Source organism: Rhipicephalus microplus, unplaced genomic scaffold (genome assembly GCF_043290135.1).
Source record: "Rhipicephalus microplus isolate Deutch F79 unplaced genomic scaffold, USDA_Rmic scaffold_220, whole genome shotgun sequence".
Lineage (NCBI taxonomy): Eukaryota > Metazoa > Arthropoda > Arachnida > Ixodida > Ixodidae > Rhipicephalus > Rhipicephalus microplus.
In genome coordinates, this window is record NW_027464791.1 from 71,720 (window position 1) to 84,238 (window position 12,519).

A 12,519-nucleotide genomic window follows, 5' to 3' on the forward strand; every position below is an offset into this window, starting at 1 on the left:
CGAGGGAAGCATCGTGTTTTAAGCATTACCAGCGAGACGCCGCAATCGGCGCGCGTTGTCAAATCGTCACGACGCGGCGACGCGCGCTGATGCGTTGCTCTGAGCGTACATTGCCCCGCGGTGGGGGAGGGGTTAGACGCTCACGCGTGCCAGCGCTTATCTCGCGGTGGGGACAATCGCCTTAGGCTTTCACCTCAACGATTCTGTTGTAGTTGATTGATATGTGGGGTTTAACGTCCCAAAACCACCATATGATTATGAGAGACGCTGTAGTGGAGGGCTACAGAAATTTCGACCACCTGGGGTTCTTTAACGTGCACCCAAATCTGAGCACACGGGCCTACAACATTTCCGCCTCCATCGGAAATGCAGCCGCCGCAGCCGGGATTCGAACCCGCGTCCTGCGGGTCAGTAGCCGAGTACCTTAGCCACTAGACCACCGCGGCGGGGCGATTCTGTTGTAGTTACCGGGCGCATAAAGGTCACTGCATTCGCCACACAGTTTCCGTTTGCGAAAAGAGCACGCTTTTCAGACCGAGCGAAGTAACAAATGAGACACTTGTTCACGTTCATCTGTACCTGTGAGTACGTTTCGTGCGTCATATGTGCGTGTGAAACGCGAGGCCATTCTTCTTCACCTACCATTCTTCACGTGACATTCGAATTTGTTGATATACCATTCATTTCTTCGCCTTTGTGGCAAAGATGTTACTGTTTAATTATCAGGGATAGGGATCTGCGATAGAGTCGCAGTGCCATTAGTTAAACCCTACCTCCACCCACCTGTTCGTACGTGCCTACTAACTGTTTTCACCGGGTGCAGTTGTACACCCCTAAACTCCCTTCTTACCAGTCAATAAACTTGCCTCTGTGTCATTACCCTCATCACCACCATCGTTAGCCTGACCACGCCCACTGCCTCTCGCATGTTTCGCCAATCATCAGCATCATCATCATCATCATCATCAGCCTGACTACGTCCACTGCAGGACAAAGGCCTCTCCCATGTTCCGCCAGTTCACCCGGTCCTGTGCTTGCTGCTGCCAATTTATACCCGCAAACTTCTTCATCTCATCTGCCCACCTAATCTTCTGTCTCCCTCTAACCCGCTTCCCTTCTCTGGGAATCCAGTCAGTTACCCTTAATGACCAGCGGTTATCCTGTCTACGCGCTACATGCCCTGCCCATGTCCATTTCTTCTTCTTGATTTCAGCTATGATATCCTTAACCCCCGTTTGTTCCCTAATCCACTCTGCTCTCTTCTTGTCTCTTAAGGTTACACCTACCATTTTTCTTTCCATTGCTCGCTGCGTCGTCCTCAATTTAAGCTGAACCCTCTTTGTAAGTCTCCAGGTTTCTGCTCCGTAGCTAAGTACCGGCAAGATACAGCTGTTATATACCTTCCTCTTGAGGGATAGTGGCAATCTACCTGTCATAATTTGAGAGTGCTTGCCGAATGTGCTCCACCCAATTCTTATTCTTCTAGTTACTTCAATCTCGTGGTTCGGCTCTGCGGTTATTACCTGCCCTAAGTAGACATAGTCTTTTACAACTTCAAGTGCACTATTACCTATCTCGAAGCGCTGCTCCTTGCCGAGGTTGTTGCATATTACTTTCGTTTTCTGCAGATTAATTGTAAGACCCACCTTTATGCTCTCCTTGTCTAACTCCGTAATCATGAGTTGCAATTCGTCCCCTGAGTTACTCAGCAATGCAATGTCATCGGCGAAGCGCAGGTTACTAAGGTATTCTCCATTGACTCTTATCCCTAACTGTTCCCATTCTAGGCTTCTGAAAACCTCCTGTAAGCACGCGGTAAATAGCATTGGGGAAATTGTGTCCCCCTGCCTTACACCCTTCTTGATTGGTATTCTGTTGCTTTCTTTATGAAGCACTATGGTAGCAGTTGATCCCCTGTAGATTTCTTCCAGAATGTTTATATATACTTCATCTACGCCCTGATTTCGCAGTGTTTGCATGACGGCTGATATTTCTACTGAATCAAACGCCTTCTCGTAATCTATGAAGGCTATGTATAGTGGTTGGTTATACTCTGAGCATTTCTCTATTACCTGATTTATAGTATGAATGTGGTCAATTGGTGAGCAGCCTGTTCGAAATTCTGCTTGTTCCTTTGGTTGATTGAATTCTAATGTTTTCTTTACTTTGTTAGCAATTGCTTTTGTAAATAGCTTGTATACTACAGAGAGCAAGCTGATCGGCCTGTAATTCTTCAAGTCCTTGTCATCTCCTTTCTTATGTATTAAGATGATGTTAGCGTTCTTCCAAGACTCTGGTACTCTTCCCGTCAGGAGACACCTCGTAAACAGGGTGGCTAGTTTTTCTAACACAATCTGTCCTCCATCTTTCAGCAGATCTGATGTTACCTGATCCTCACCAGCAGCTTTGCCTCTTTGCATGCTCTCCAAAGTTTTTCTGACTTCTTTTATCATTACTGGTGGGGTGTAATCTGGGTTACTGCTAGTTCTTATAGTATTAAGGTCGTGGTTGTCTCGGCTACTGTACAGATCTCTGTAAAACTCCTCCGCTATTTTAACTATCCTATTCATATTGGTAGTAATTTTGCCTTTTTTGTCCCTTAGTGCATACATCCGACTTTTGCCTATCCCAAGTTTCCTCTTCAATGCTTTGACACTTCCTCCGTTTTTCAGAGCGTGTTCAATTCTCTCCATGTTATACCTTCTTACATCGCATACCTTACGTCTAATAATCAACTTTGAAAGCTCTGCCAGTTCTATTTTGTCTGTTGTACTTGACACTTTCATGATTTGACGCTTCTTAATTAGGTTCTTCGTTTCCTGGGAAAGCTTGCCAATGTCCTGTCTTACTACCCTGCCTCCAACTTCCACTGCACACTCCGTAATGATACTCGTCAGATTATCATTCATTGTATCTACGCTAAGGTTGGTTTCCTCACTAAGAGCCGAGTACCTGTTCTGCAGCGACACTCTGAATTCCTGTACTTTCCCTCTCAGTGCTAGCTGATTGATTGCCTTCTTGCGTATCAGTTTCTGTCGTTCCTTCTTCAAGTCTAGGCGAATTCGAGACCGTACCATTCTATGGTCACTGCATCGTACCTTGCCAATCACTTCCACATCCTGCACGATTCCAGGGTGTGCACTCATTATAAAGTCTATTTCGTTCTTATTTTCGCCATTAGGGCTCCTCCATGTCCACTTGCGGTTTTCTCGTTTTCGGTAGAAGGTATTCAAAATCCGTAAATTATTGCGTTCTGCGAATTCTACTAGTAGCTCTCCTCTGGCGTTTCTAGTACCGATGCCATAATCTCCTACTGCCTGGTCTCCAGCCTGCTTCTTCCCTACTTTTGCATTAAAGTCGCCCATCACTATAGTATACTGTGTTTTTACCTTACTCATTGCCGATTCCACGTCTTCATAGAAGCTTTCAACTGAAGCGTCATCATGGCTGGATGTAGGCCAATCAGCATGGTCTTACTCTTCCTGCTGATGGCCAGTTTTATCTGCAAACTTATGGACTTCATCTGCCCAGCTAACCTTCTGTCTCCACCTCGCGCATTTGCCGTCTATTAGAGCATCTGTGTAGAGTCTACCAAAGTGAAAACATGTGCACACTTCCCGTTCAGTCTGTTCTCTCTTATGTAAAGCTATATTATGCTTCTCGTACATTTAGTTCGTAGTTTACAGGGAATCATTGTATTTTGCGTAAACTCGCGTCTACCTTTTGTATATTATATTTTAAAGCGAATTGTTAGCATAAAGAATATGAACACCAGTAGCGCTTGCGTGTGTTCGTTGAAGGAGCTTTTATTTGTACAGTCATATTACCATTATTGTTTTTTAATGCGAATCTCTGTAATGTTTACGAACTTTCGCTAGTATTGGCTGATGTTGAGCTGTCTTGGGTAGCATTGCCCGACATTGACTGCACGTTGTTAAAACTGTGGCAGTATCCACTCTCAATGAACTGCTGGAATCGTGAAACAAATTATATTTCCGTCAATTTTATGTCACGGAGCTTACAAAGGTGACGCTCGTCACTATGTATGCAATGGAGCACCACTTATTCACACCGTGATTTGTGAGGTAGCATACCCATAATCTCTACCAAAAAAGGGGAGAGGTGGGAGAGAGAGAGGTTTGTGGGGCTGCTTCATCGGAACTTAACGTAGAGCCAATGAGCATGCGGCTAGCGTTCGTTCAGTTGAGAAGTGTATGAGCGTACGCAATACATTTTTAAGACAGTCGGGAAAATTTGACCCGGCGTCATAGCTATGACTGTAATAACTGTGTATATATTCCATCTTGACTGTATATATATATATATATATGTATATATATATATATATATATATATATATATATATATATATATATATATATATATATATATATATATATATATATATATATACTCTGTCCTATCGCTCTACTCTAAGTTCTTCCTTCTGAAACATTCCCTGCGAACTGAAAATGTATATTTCTTTCAAAAACGCAATACCAACCAGCCCAAGTACCCACCCTTTTCCTGTAATAACAACGTCAACACTACCTCTAAAGGCATACGTTGGATTCTCGGCGAAAAGGACAATGAAGCGTTGAGAGGGAGAGGATGTGATTTATCTCTAAGGATGATAAACCGACTAGCCAAACTGTCTTTTTTCTTCGGGACATTTTAAGATTGTCGCAATTTTCTTGCACACACACGATTCCTTCTCCGACAACGTAAAGTACTGGTTCGTAGCAAAAGTAGCATTAAAGCACCATCTGCTTTACGCGAGAGAGAGAGATGTTTTTTTTTGAAAATGATAGTCTTTCTTGGGGACATTCCACGCCAAAATTTTGGTCTGTCTGTCTGTACATTTCTATGTTTGTCCGCCGTAATGATACACCATACGGCACCAAACGATACCCCAAACGGCCAACCTAATCCGCAGCGCCCAATACTGCTCAAGTTTCAGCGTTCATACTTGTGCATTGTGAATTAAAAAGCAATTTTGCGCATGTCTGAAACCATAACAGCACAGATATTTGTTATTTGTGTTATTTACTAGAGAAAGCACACATAAGTAATTCTAAGAACCGTAGCGTTTATCACGCTGCGCTAACGCGATGCTCAAGAAGGCAAGTGTTTTCAACGCTTGGCTAAGACGACACTGTGGTGGCACCTGCCCGTCGTTCTGCGTTCCACACCTTATCGCTTCGAGACATGCGCGCATCTTTCTCCGTGGGCGCGCACGCCTTCCTTCGTTTTCGAAGATAACTGCCAGATAGCGCTCGTGTCTCACGTGCCTCGATGAGCTCGTTCGCCTGCGCTGCACAAATCGAGACTCTCTAACGCAGCGCTTCCAGAATAGAATCCACCGATTTTACAATCCACGGAATAAACGTTTTGTTCACTCTCTCCACACGCAAGAATAGAGTCTTTCAACGACATTTGCAGTGCAACGACAATATGCAGCTACGGGGCCATTTTTTTCGGACATTGGGGCGGTAGCTTCCGAGAATACGCACAAAATGTTAAGCTAAAAGCAAGTTGCTATTTCAGTGCTCAGCTGAAAAATCAAAGCTGTGGATTGAAAATGATGAAAAAATATTGATGAAAACAGCAGAGAACTGTTCCCTTTAGCTCAGCGAAGCGCAAACAAAAAGATCACATCCGTCAAGTGACAGCCAATAAACAAGTTTAGCGCTAACTGAGTGGTATTCTAGATCAAGTAAACCGCGCCGTTTTTAGCCTAACACCACTCATTCGAAGAGTCTGTAAAGCCAGAATGAACTTCGCGTATGGTTGAGATGAGAACTTATACTTTGTAAATTCGTGCAAAAAAAAATTAGCTCGCTGAAGTGGCTCGTAAGGTAAGAGTAACTACGCCAGGGTCGTTCGTTTGTTACACAGCTCCGGATGGGTTCGGGCTTATGTCTGACGTTTACCGAGAAAAGAGAAATATCTTTGATTCTCTTGGACGCAGCCATCCATCAAGCGAAGCGTTTTCCACGAAGGAGCACGAACAGCTGCCTTAGAACAGTCTGTCCGTGGTGGCAGATGGCTAGCTTTCCTTGCAAAAGACTGCATTTCGCCACGGATACATTTTACGTACACCACGTTGCACGCGTTTATTATGTGATGAGGCCTTGAACTTTTTCGTAAGGTATAGCAGCAAGGAATACTTCAGTAGTTTGCATTTTACTTCAGATATAAAAAGAAAAAAGAGACTAAAGTTGAGATCAGCCAATGTTTCGTCAGCTCCGATTGGTCTATACTGCGAATTTCTGACGTAACAGGCCACGAAAAGTATTGTAGAAAAGGTGAACGAGGTACTCGTAGTTCTTACCGGACGCGGTGATCCAGTAGTAGCAGTGCTTGATTGCTTGCCAGGACTTGAGGTCGTGGGATCGAGTCCCGACTGCGGCGCCCACATGAAGAAGGAAGAATTCTCGAGGCCCATGTGCCTAGATTTAGGTGCAAATAAAAATAAGTTCAATTGACTAAGAAGAAGAAGCAAAAGAAAACTGTCGCGTTCGAGTCATCCTTGCCTCATCAAGTGCGAACATTCAACACGAGCGATATCAATAAAAAAATCCCGTGACGATGTCACCGTTACGTCAAATATCACCGACATTTGTGACGTTGTCATTGTTCTGCATAACGCGACGTCACTTTAACGCTAGTAGTGTCTACGGGAGCTGCAATGCACTTCACTTTAGCGAGCATGGGAATCATGGGCAGTACACGCATTTGCCTAATGTCCGTACTTCAGCTATGTTTGGGTTCGCGTGGCTTCAAGTAATTTTGTCACGAAACTAACATCGACAAACGTTCAGTAGTTGCGCTTCACTACGGTAATCTTATAGGGCTCACAAATTCAAATCGGGTCACGAAGTTGAAAACAGTTTGTTGTTTCATTCGAAGCAAAGCTAAAACACAGCTGTAAACAAAGCCACAAGTGCGATTCGCAGCCCACAACTACGAATACTGGGCAAATCTGTGTACTACGCCTCATTCCCAAGGTCGCTGAACGATCGCAGCGCCAGAGTCACCTCTATAGTTAATTTTAACACACTCTGTGGTGTCGTTGTCACATGATGTCATTGCTTGGTTAAAGGCGCGCTGATCACGGAGGCATCGCAAAGCCACGTGGGTTGCTGAAAGCTCCCAATGGCAGGTCTCGGCTGGTTAAAAAAAGTCAACTACACTGTGTAAATTCTATAGTGTGTTGGGCAAAAGCCAGTTGCCATTCGAATGACTATGCCTTTGTTTCCGATTTTCTGACACTCGTTCAGCAATGACGTGATTTGAGAGATAGTGCAAGAGGGAGAGGCCACGGCTGTAACGGTGCAACTGTATCTATGCGCCACTGTGCCATCACGGGATTGCTGAGATACTGCAAGGGAGAGAGGGTCCACGGCTGGCACTGTTCGAGGAAACGGACACGAGTGTGAGACAACAAAGTTTTTCGCATTCATACATCGACCTAAAATAAGAAGACTAGAAGATTTCTGCCTTCTAGTCGTGTGAGGCACATGCATAAAAAACCCTATGGGTTTTGTCGACAGCTTGCCGAAAGTAATGTAAGGGAAATGGCATAGATAGTCCCACACGTAGACACATTGTTCCTAAATGCATTCATTAAGTAAAAGAAAAAAAAATAGGTGACCTTCTCAGGTCAATCAGCGAGAAAGTACGAGAAGCGTGAACGTATGCAACTCGAGTGAGTATAACCCGACAAGCAACAACATCAACAACACCATCATCACCGTCATCATCAGCAGAAGCAACAAGTACAACAAATGACGTCACAATCGCGGGAAGATCGACCGATGTCCGAGAGAAACGAAAATGCAGTGCCCTAGTGTACAAGAACTACAGCAACAAGTGACCTTCACACTTTGAGAGGGAAATTACGGACAAAAGATAACGTAGCTCCCTCTCGCAAATAACGAGTTTGGATAAGAATCTGCTCAGGACTGCGTCTTGCGAAACGCAGCGCAGAAGTTGAATGTCCACAAGACCTGATCGAAGGGTGTAAAAAGAACTATCCGTCGACAGTAAACGGCGAGAACGCCGCGATTTATCTTCATCTCAACAAAAAGACTGTTATTGCAAAAGGAGCTGCCCTTCTACGTTATCTTGGCCGTAAAACCTACGACCGCATCGCCTCTAACGTACCTTCTTCGACAGAACCGGACTATAAAACGTGCTGTCGTTGAATGAATTCGTATTAGTCTTATGGTAGGGACATACGGCGAATGTTTTAAGGTCGCACGTTTAGGTAATTTGCTGGCACTGTTTCCTCAAAGTGCAAATCGCTTGCGGCAAGCAAACTTTGCAGCGTGGTAATGCTCAGTCTGGATGCAGCATATGTTTTGACAGACGACGTGTCTTTCATACGACAGAGAGACATCTGGGTCCATTCGATGCACTTGAATCAATCGGGAAGGTTTCACGGGGGTGCTCGGGAAGATCATAAATTGCGCAGCGCAAGTTCAGTGTTGCAGACACAGTGCGACACCAGAAGCTATTGATCAGGTGCGGACATGCTGTAGTATTTATTTCTGCTCACATAATTTACGTCATCCACCTAACATTGACCGACAGAAAATCGTACATGTGGATAGTTTATAAGGCGCAAACGTCTTGGCAAGAACACCGCGTTTGTAGAGAGGGTATGGCAGCTACGCCAAAATGCTGCGTCGTCTAGTACACGCGCGCACGACTGCACCAAGCCGACACCATGAGCATCGGAGGTGCAGGAAAATTGTGAACCAGTGCTGCACCTCTCTTGCACCTTTTCAAAACAATGACATGGTGCCGAGGTCGCCAGTGCTGCATGGCTGAAACGAATGGCAAGGTGCAGCACCTCGTGAAGTGGTTCAGGTGGATCGAACGGGCCCTTGATATAGATGACTTGCATGGACGTTAGTAAAGAGACATGATGGAGCACCAACGTGGTAAAACCCGAACATTCTGATGCCACGTGACTGTATTGAGAACATCGCTTGCTGGTTTTATCGCTACCAGTGCACAATAGCACTCCTGTGACGTCATTACAACACCGATGCAGGTTAATCACCACGTGATATGCTGCCATGGCGTCATCTAAGCCGTCAGGTCATAGCTACGTTCTACGTTTGTGATGTCACATGGAAGCTGTTAATAGATGGTTTCCATTGACATCATTGAAACAGCCCTGTCGGAGCCCCACAGCGGGACGTGAAATTTGTGATGTAACGTTAACGTTATCAGTACATCGCATGTTGCTTCTTTCGCTACTCAAGAATGGAGGCAGATTCACGCTTAAGCAACGTCGTTAGCACATGTTAATCACTGCGTGATTACACTGTCTTGACGTTCTCTAAGCGATCACGCTGTGCATTCATGATGTCACGTGCCAGCTATCATTACAACGGAGGCGTATCGGAGGCAATCGCGGGTAATGATGGGGCGAAAGACGGAGAGAGGCGGAGAGGGAAACGCAGGAAAGGTATCAAGCAGCCTACAATGTAGACTACACTGCACTTGACGAGGTGGAAAAGCGAGACAATATAACAGGTAAGAAGCGAGCAAACGTGACAGAATCAACACCTAGCTCGTGGTGCCAAAGGTCATCGATGTAACTTCGCATCAAATCTATAGCCCAAGGGTTTGTAGGTCACGTCTAAGAAGAAGTTAACACTGCATGCAGTATAAGCCCAGTGGCAGACGCTATACAATGCACGCACTCTTATTACGGCTAGGGCTTCGGGTATTTCCGCGGGCGATCAGTGCGTACCACTGTTCATTGCTGCCCTGAGTGATAAGCTCCATCGCGCGTCGTGGCAACGTTTCTTTGCTTCGCTGAATGCGACGCTGCGATCACCACGTCAGGATGAACGGGCTAAATTATAAGAAAAGATCACGTACCGTAGTTAACCGCGTAAAACCCGCCCGTAGTTCTTGGAGGCGTGAAACAGACGGGACACTGAGATACAGAGGTCAGACAACGAACTGATTTTAGCCACTGTAAGGGCTACTTTAATGTACACCAGTCTGAGTTTGAAGACGAGAAAATGGTGGTTTCTTTCTCGCCTTCAATATAGCCTGCTGGCGCTATTATATACTTGTCACTTCAAATCTTCATGAAACACGCGCAGAGTGTCAGCATCACGCACTCAGACTATCAGGATTTCACTTTTTATGAGGGAGGGGGGGGGGCATAGATGCTATGTACTTATTTATCGGAATTTGTGTAAAAAGAAAAAAAATCGCTGCATATCTAGGAAGTGAATAATGATGAGTGGGGCGAAGCATCCGTGAGTCCATCCATCCGTCCATCCACACGTTCTTTCGTGCGTCTATCCGTCCGTCCCCGCGTTCGTTCGTGCGTTTGTCCCTGCGTTCATCGGTGCGTCCGTCCATCCGTTCGTTTGTTCATGCGTCTGTTTGTCTTTGCGTCCGTCCGTACGTCTGCTTGTCTGTCTTTGCGCCCGTCCGTACATCTGCTTGTCTGTCTTTGCGCCCGTCCGAGCATCCATCCGTCCATCCATCAAGTGAGCACTCCAAGTACCGCCACCTCGCATCTTTTCTTCATATACAAGTATACCGCCATCCAGAGGGCATTTCAAGAACTAAACGAGAGGTGGCTATCTACTACTACTACTACTACTACTACTACATACATCGGGGACGCACGACCCACAGATTAAAGAGCTTCGCCTCTAAGAAATGTGGTCAGTCGATTGCGCACATAGACATGCGGGACAAGGTAAAACGGGTGTACAACTGCATGTCAAAAACGATCCACACCCATCATAAATGGGCCAATCAAGAGCTCACATCATTGTGACATGACGTGAACATACTGCTAGCACCGTGAATCGTGCCGAAAAGAACAGAAACGCCTAGAACAAACAACGCAATTCTCCGTTGTGTTTTCACGTCTTGTTTAGGGGCCCCTTAATGGCACAGAAGGCAAGCAGTGCCGTCGATTGCCTACTCAGCAAGGGCTGCTTGGGAGTTAGTTGTTGAGCAGAGAATACGTTAAATGTGGACAAATTCAACGTTCGTCGGGTTATGCCGCTTCGTTCATGTCCTGCCGGTTTCCAGCCGTACAATAAACAGAAAGTTTGCATTAGTACTACACAGAAGTAACAATAATAGTCTGTAGGGTTTCACGCGCCAAAAAAACCACTGAATGTTAAGCAGACCATAGTGTTCTGCTCTGGAAGTTTTGACCATCAGGTGAGCCGTATATCTTTCTATCACTTTTCAGTATTTTGAATTCAATTTTTCATTCCTCATTAGTACAAGGGAGGTCCCGGAGTTACAAAACTGTTTATTTTTAATAAATCGGTTGTTCGAATGCAGTTCGTTCGTGCCGGGCCTGCTTTCATGCGTTTTGAACTTTGCAACGCTGTCTTTAGCACCCGAGCGTTCTTTAACGTGCTCAGACACCGCAAACTACGCAGGCTTCTACCACTTTTACCTCTTCGAAACGAGACCGCCGAGAGGGAATCGAACGCGCGACTTTCGGATCAGCAGCCGTACACCGTAACCATGCGCTGATCCACCGCGGCAGACGACAAGTTTGAAACTAACCAGCTCGGCTCGATGTGACCGGCACCACCCCGTACTTTTCTTCTATCTCGCCGGCGTGCTTATTTCGCCCGAGCTGAGCGTAAGAATCCCTGCTAAAACAACGCATGACGTCCCAAATGATGTACCGGATAACTAAAAAGCCTGCGCATGCACAGCGCACAGACACACTTTCGTTCAAGATTGAGCGCTCACCCACGAAAGGTTCACTTGATTTGCACACGTGCTTCGTTTCTCCGTTCTCCAGCTTTCAGCGAAGCCTACTTTGTAGCCACAGCACAGTCTTCGAAGATGGTTGACCTGTTGATATCTACATACTATTACGTCTGCTTGCAACCGAAAGCCTTGGCAAAAGCGACGGAATGTGAAGTGGGACACTTGTTTGCAGCCGAGTACGCGTCAGCGTAGAGCGTGCGAGCGGCTAGAATTGCTCTGCGGGGCGACACCTTGCGGTAGTGGCGCGCACTCACGTGGGGCGCCCAGGAGCATGCGCGGCCTGATGGGCACGCTGACCTTCGACAACGTCGAAAGGGGCGCTTGTTTAACTCAAGAACACCACTACCTCAAGTCGCTGCCGGCCATCTCGATTCCAAAATATGACGCGTTTGGACTGATAACACGCGCCTGGCAAGGCGTGTGTTATCTGTCGAAACGAGCTATCTATTGAAATCTTCGTTTGAACAACCGCACCTCTTAACGTTTTCAAGCTCCCAATGCATGCCAGCGTGTCGACGAAGTAACGCACGCTCCTGGGCATATCATGTTAGCGCCTGCAATAGCTGCAAGGCGTCGCCTAGCCGAGAAATTCAAGCATCTCGCGCGCTCTACAACGTCGTGCTTGCGGCTCTACGATTCAATAACGACCACAGTATACGCTCAGTACGCTGTATTTTGCGAACAACTTTTCTCTATCTGCATGTAGTCCCATGCGCAAAAAAAAGCACA

At 46.0% G+C, this 12,519-nt stretch overlaps 1 long non-coding RNA gene across 1 annotated transcript; it reads right to left on the minus strand.

Annotated features, from left to right (window-relative positions):
- Positions 1-5,062: 5,062 nt before the first annotated feature.
- LOC142792456 (uncharacterized) lies at positions 5,063-12,000 on the minus strand. Its single transcript, XR_012890936.1, has 2 exons — positions 11,770-12,000; positions 5,063-6,452 (listed from the first exon to the last, which is right to left on the minus strand). It is a non-coding gene; the product is annotated as an uncharacterized LOC142792456 (long non-coding RNA).
- Between the last annotated feature and the right edge of the window lie 519 nt (positions 12,001-12,519).